Source organism: Protomyctophum parallelum (genome assembly GCF_964188405.1).
Source record: "Protomyctophum parallelum genome assembly, chromosome: 5".
NCBI lineage: Eukaryota > Metazoa > Chordata > Actinopteri > Myctophiformes > Myctophidae > Protomyctophum > Protomyctophum parallelum.
Window position 1 is genome coordinate 308,593 of NC_139702.1, and position 7,435 is coordinate 316,027.

The 7,435-nt window shown below is 44.0% G+C and overlaps 1 long non-coding RNA gene across 1 annotated transcript; it reads right to left on the reverse strand.

The window, feature by feature from the left end:
- Positions 1–429: 429 nt before the first annotated feature.
- Positions 430–7,232, reverse strand: LOC310858830. Its single transcript, XR_014569236.1, has 4 exons — positions 7,130–7,232; positions 4,607–4,795; positions 2,528–2,681; positions 430–1,134 (listed from the first exon to the last, which is right to left on the reverse strand). It is a non-coding gene; the product is annotated as an uncharacterized lncRNA (long non-coding RNA).
- Positions 7,233–7,435: the final 203 nt, after the last annotated feature.

The following is a 7,435-nucleotide window of genomic DNA, read 5'->3' on the forward strand; positions in this document are numbered from 1 at the left end:
ACCATTTCAGCAACGCCAAGGAGCGCTTTCTTGTTTACAGGTGGAGAGGAACTTTGATAAGTCTGTCAGGGACACCTATGGGTGTAGTGGTGAAATATTACACGTCTCCACCAACCAGTTCATTCATTGAGCTGACTACAAGTTAAAAAAACATGATGTGGTAGTCTGGTAGACAATTAGTGGACAATAAAACACTGGATAAAACTAAGATACACAATAAAACATCAGCACTAGACTGCAGTAATAAACACAGATCAAATAATTTAAGGGCACTATGAGTGTCGCAGGATTCCCACACATTTTTTACCAATGCATTTCCAAAACATTTACAGGAATATGTAACAATAATTCAGTGCAATGATTGATTGATTTATTTTGTCATTCTTCCCAACTGTAGCAGCAGAAAAAAATGAAATTACGTTTCTCCTAGTTAAAAAGACACTTAATTTCGTTTTTGAGTCTCTTAGTCTTATGTGCAACAATAACAGAGGGCAGTTTAGCAACAATAACCCTATCTAACCCTACCCCTAAACCAAAGACAGGCAGTGTAGCAACAATAAAGCACAGAATATAGAACGGTATAATTCTATTCCAAATGTTGTGCCTAATCTTTGCTACACCACCACCTATCCTAGGACATAGGATCATAGATTCTACATTTGTATAATAATAATATAACATAATATTTGTTAACCATAAACATGTTTGGTTCACAAGCTGTAACAATTATACATTTCAGTTATAACGTGTGGTGTGTGGTGTGTTTCAATCTGGACGTCTTCCTGAGCTGTAGCAGACTTTAAGTCCACCAAAGTGCTGGTTAGCACTGAACGAGTACGACAATTATGGCCTAAAGTTTGGCTGAATGAGTGTGACGAGGCTCACTGCATCGTCACACTCATATGTGGTGAAATATGTGCTGCATGCTCCTATATAAAACGATTCAAATCATGCTCTGTGCTCAGGAAAATAAATAAAATAACCATGGTGGACTTAGACCCGTTTTGGACATTCAGCTGTCGCCGTTTTTCCGCTAGCCTGGAGAAAACCTGACTATCAATTCATGCTGGGCTGAGCTCTCATCTCTGGTTTGTTTGGCTCCACTCACTGCAATCATGTCCCACTCCATTACACCTTGAACAGGAGAGAGCAGAATATTAGTTAAGAACAGATAGAACATAGTAGATACTGAAATCACATATCATATTGGTCTGAAATAATGTTTTTTTCCTAATGGAAATAACTGGGTCGTATTATAATCAGGGACTAGACTATTTGACATTCAATGTTCTTTTTCCACAAATGAGTCTTGCAAAATGGGGGTCGTCTTAATCAGATGTACCTTCGACGCCAGCCTCTGTAGTTTAATAACACTGTACCTTTGACAGGCAACCTCTGTAGTTTAATAACACTGTACCTTCGACAGGCAGCCTCTGTAGTTTAACCCATTTTGCGCGGGAACCCCTTTTGGTGTTAGCATTACGTTATGCTTTAGCTATTGAAAAATAGCAGATCTACAAGCTCATAGCGCGCCACCGAGTGGCGCGCTACGAGCTTGTAGGTCTGCTATTCGAAGAACGACTGACATAGAAACATAGCTTTTTCAGAAAACTGTCATTTTCAAACAGACATTTTTAGAATCTGATCTCAGGTCAGAATGGGTTAATAACACTGTACCTTCGACAGGCAGCCTCTGTAGTTTAATAACAATGTACCTTTGACAGGCAGCCTCTGTAGTAGTAGTAGTAATTAATAACTTTATTAATCCAACGTTTCGGCAAACATGATGCCTTCTTCATACCCTGAAGAAGGCATCCTGCTTGCAGAAATGTTGGATTAATAAAGTTTATAGCATCGTGACTACGAGCTGTGCGGCCTCTTTCCTTTCTTAATCAAAGATTACATGATAATACCACTACACTGCAGCTGTTTGGTCTGTGAGTATCGTTCATTATGCCTCCTCTTAGTAAAAGGCTATACTGGCATTCCTGAGGAGCAGCGACTGTGTGCTCTTTGTGACCTGGGAGTTGTAGAGGATGAGTTTCATGTTGTATTCTATTGTCCACTATACCATGATTTAAGAAACTCTTTATTTGAAAGAATTCAGGATAAGTACCCAGATTTGTCTGAACGTTTTATGTTAAATTGGTTGTTCAGTAATGAAGTTTTTGTTTTAAGAAAATTCGTAGAGAAGGCATGGCAGTTACGTTGGAGAACGATGTATCCATGAGTAACTGTCTATTTGTGTATATGTATCATTATGTATGTACAATTTTGTGAGTGTCTTGTAAGCCGAAATGTCCAAAAGCACACTCAAAACCCACCTTTTCAAACTGGCTTTCCCTACATACCCCCCCCCCCCCCCCCCCCCCCCCCCACACACACACATATTTTTATTTCTACTCTGTCTTCTATATATATCTATATGCAGTCTCTCTGCATTCCATGTATGTGACTGGCCAGGGGGAGGTAGTTTAGAGACCAGGATTACTGCATGTTTTTGGGGAGAACATGTCAGGGTATCTACCCTAGAGGACACGGGGAGTCCGTTTTGGACATTCAGCTGTCGCCGTTTTTCCGCTAGCCTGGAGAAAACCTGACTATCAATTCATGCTGGGCTGAGCTCTCATCTCTGGTTTGTTTGGCTCCACTCACTGCAATCATGTCCCACTCCATTACACCTTGAACAGGAGAGAGCAGAATATTAGTTAAGAACAGATAGAACATAGTAGATACTGAAATCACATATCATATTGGTCTGAAATAATGTTTTTTTCCTAATGGAAATAACTGGGTCGTATTATAATCAGGGACTAGACTATTTGACATTCAATGTTCTTTTTCCACAAATGAGTCTTGAAAAATGGGGGTCGTCTTAATCAGATGTACCTTCGACGCCAGCCTCTGTAGTTTAATAACACTGTACCTTTGACAGGCAACCTCTGTAGTTTAATAACACTGTACCTTCGACAGGCAGCCTCTGTAGTTTAACCCATTTTGCGCGGGAACCCCTTTTGGTGTTAGCATTACGTTATGCTTTAGCTATTGAAAAATAGCAGATCTACAAGCTCATAGCGCGCCACCGAGTGGCGCGCTACGAGCTTGTAGGTCTGCTATTCGAAGAACGACTGACATAGAAACATAGCTTTTTCAGAAAACTGTCATTTTCAAACAGACATTTTTAGAATCTGATCTCAGGTCAGAATGGGTTAATAACACTGTACCTTCGACAGGCAGCCTCTGTAGTTTAATAACAATGTACCTTCGACAGGCAGCCTCTGTAGTAGTAGTAGTAATTAATAACTTTATTAATCCAACGTTTCGGCAAACAGGATGCCTTCTTCATACCCTGAAGAAGGCATCCTGCTTGCAGAAATGTTGGATTAATAAAGTTTATAGCATCGTGACTACGAGCTGTGCGGCCTCTTTCCTTTCTTAATCAAAGATTACATGATAATACCACTACACTGCAGCTGTTTGGTCTGTGAGTATCGTTCATTATGCCTCCTCTTAGTAAAAGGCTATACTGGCATTCCTGAGGAGCAGCGACTGTGTGCTCTTTGTGACCTGGGAGTTGTAGAGGATGAGTTTCATGTTGTATTCTATTGTCCACTATACCATGATTTAAGAAACTCTTTATTTGAAAGAATTCAGGATAAGTACCCAGATTTGTCTGAACGTTTTATGTTAAATTGGTTGTTCAGTAATGAAGTTTTTGTTTTAAGAAAATTCGTAGAGAAGGCATGGCAGTTACGTTGGAGAACGATGTATCCATGAGTAACTGTCTATTTGTGTATATGTATCATTATGTATGTACAATTTTGTGAGTGTCTTGTAAGCCGAAATGTCCAAAAGCACACTCAAAACCCACCTTTTCAAACTGGCTTTCCCTACATACCCCCCCCCCACACACACACATATTTTTATTTCTACTCTGTCTTCTATATATATCTATATGCAGTCTCTCTGCATTCCATGTATGTGACTGGCCAGGGGGAGGTAGTTTAGAGACCAGGATTACTGCATGTTTTTGGGGAGAACATGTCAGGGTATCTACCCTAGAGGACACGGGGAGAACATGTGAGGGTACCTACCCTAGGGGACACGGGGAGAACATGTGAGGGGACCTACCCTAGGGGACACGGGGAGAACATGTGAGGGTACCTACCCTAGGGGACACGGGGAGAACATGTGAGGGTACCTACCCTAGGGGACACGGGGAGAACATGTGAGGGTACCTACTACCTACCCTAGGGGACACGGGGAGAACATGTGAGGGTACCTACCCTAGGGAACACGGGGAGAACATGTGAGGGTACCTACCCTAGGGGACACGGGGAGAACATGTGAGGGTACCTACCCTAGGGGACACGGGGAGAACATGTGAGGGTACCTACCCAGTAAACACTCCCCCTGCTAGACATTTTCATATTTACGGAATGTGCCATTTTTTAAGTTTTCAAAATGTATAAACAATAAACATCTCCTGTGTGTGTGTGTGTGTGTGTGTGTGTGTGTGTGTGTGTGTGTGTGTGTGTGTGTGTGTGTGTGTGTGTGTGTGTGTGTGTGTGTGTGTGTGTTGCGTGCGTGCGAGCGTGCATCTTACCTGTAGTGAGCAGGGCACTCTGATCCATCAGGTTCCTGACTTCCTGGGGCTCTTCAGGGGCCATGATGAAGACTATATGTTCTCCCCGTGGCCCTTTCTGAAACCAGTCGCTTGACTTGAAGTGCTCTCGGGAGGTTCCCTCGTCAGGAAGTGCCCCTCCAGCTGAATCAAGTTCCCTTGATTAGGGTCCTGGGTATAAAAAAACAGTTTGGAAATACACTCGCCCTCCTTGTGCAGAAACAGGAAACAGACACCATTCGTTGCCATGGTTACCATCATGCAATTGTGTTACCTGTTATTTTGTTTGTACAGTTATATTGCATTGCATCGTGTACGTTTGTGTGACATGTGGATTTCATTAATATGGAAAAAGGAAATACAGCGTGACTGTCAAAAATGACATGTCATATACATCCATGGTGTTTATAAATCATTGTTAAAAGTTGTTTTGTTTGTGTGGTTTCATTTATAGCTTTTCACGGTGGGGTAAATAAAGAGCCCTTGTGAACATCAGTTAGAGCGTTGTCTATTCTGCATCAGATGAAGATTGTTTAGGAGGAGTTTATTTATCATTTATTTGTGGTGGTACTTACATTTGTAAGTGGCGGTTTCCATGCGGACAGAGAGCAGGGCTGCACAAGGCAATCGAGTCTAGATCGGCACAGACTCACTCTTGAGGGCTTTATAAGCCACTTCCACTCAAGGCTGCTTGGTTTCAGACGACACTTAATATGGCGCAGCCTCGCGTGAACGCGCATATCGAGGGCAAGTGTGTAGGGCGAGTGGCGAGGAGCTGGTTTCATCCAGGTCTATCAGCTTCACGTCCACCTGCATGCTAACAGACACACACAGACCAAACAGATCAGCTGTTATAGTAGTAGACCACAGCTGACTTTTAGCCTCTTTTTGGGAGAAATGACAGCTAATCAAGTCACTTTGTGTTGGCTTACGGCTCTGCTGGCAGGTAAATGAATCCCCTGGCAGCTAAATAAAACACTAAGGGTTGCCCACCTTCCCCTGGCAGCTAAATAAAACACTAAGGGTTGCCCACCTTCCCCTGGCAGCTAAATAAAACACTAAGGGTCGCCCACCTGCCTCTTGCAGCTAAATAAAACACTAAGGGTTGCCCACCTGCCCCTGGCAGCTAAATAAAACACTAAGGGTCGCCCACCTGCCCCTGGCAGCTAAATAAAACACTAAGGGTTGCCCACCTGCCCCTGGCAGCTAAATAAAACACTAAGGGTTGCCCACCTGCCCCTGGCAGGTAAATAAAACACTAAGGGTTGCCCACCTGCCCCTTGGCAGCTAAATAAAACACTAAGGGTTGCCCACCTGCCCCTGGCAGCTAAATAAAACACTAAGGGTTGCCCACCTGCCCCTGGCAGCTAAATAAAACACTAAGGGTTGCCCACCTGCCCCTGCCAGCTAAATAAAACACTAAGGGTCGCCCACCAGCCCCTGGCAGCTAAATAAAACACTAAAGGTCATTACACACTGGCGAATTAGCGACGCGATATATTCGTGCGAATAATTCGCATTTAAAAAAAAACAATTGAAGTCCATGCAAGCTTCCACATCAGTGGCGAATGTGCGAAAATGCAACCGTTTTCGCTTTTATTTGTTCGCTCTGGTGTCGTATTTTGCAGAGATTCGCAGGCGAACTGCAACATGCAATATTTCGCATTTTCAGATTGCTTATTCGCATCGCGTCGCTAATTCGCCAGTGTGTAATGACCTTAAGGGTTGCCCACCTGCCCCTGGCAGCTAAATGAAACACTAAGGGTTGCCCACCTGCCCCCTGGCAGCTAAATAAAACACTAAGGGTTGCCCACCTGCCCCCTGGCAGCTAAATAAAACACTAAGGGTTGCCCACCTGCCCCTGGCAGCTAAATAAAACACTAAGGGTTGCCCACCTGCCCCTGGCAGCTAAATAAAACACTAAGGGTTGCCCACCTGCCCCCTGGCAGCTAAATAAAACACTAAGGGTTGCCCACCTGCCCCTGGCAGCTAAATAAAACACTAAGGGTCGCCCACCTGCCCCTGGCAGCTAAATAAAACACTAAGGGTCGCCCACCTGCCCCTGGCAGCTAAATAAAACACTAAGGGTTGCCCACTTGAACCCTGGCAGCTAAATAAAACACTAAGGGTTGCCCACCTGCCCCTGGCAGCTAAATAAAACACTAAGGGTTGCCCACCTGCCCCCTGGCAGCTAAATAAAACACTAAGGGTTGCCCACCTGCCCCTGGCAGCTAAATAAAACACTAAGGGTTGCCCACCTGCCCCTGGCAGCTAAATAAAACACTAAGGGTTGCCCACCTGCCCCTGGCAGCTAAATAAAACACTAAGGGTTGCCCACCTGCCCCTGGCAGCTAAATAAAACACTAAGGGTTGCCCACCTGCCCCTGGCACGTAAATACATAAGTGTAGTGTAGTGTAGTGTAGTGTAGTGTAGTGTAGTGTACAGTACAGTACAGTACAGTACAGTACAGTACAGTACAGTACAGTACAGTACAGTGTACGTACCAGACAGTGAGTATAAGTACTCTCAGAGTAGTGGTACATCAGAGACAGAACCAGACAGAGGATCAGTCCAGTCAGAGCCAACAGAACCGTCCCTACGGCCAGGTGGGGAAACGGGACTCTGATGAGAGGACGGTCCCTCTCCAGCCCGATGTACCCTGCGTGTACCATCCTGGAGTACACAACTACACACATATACACATGTATTTATACACATACAGTATATGTGTACAGTATAAATACTTCACTAAGATACCCATGTACCTGTCCAAATACTTCACTAAGATACCCATGTACCTGTCTAAATAC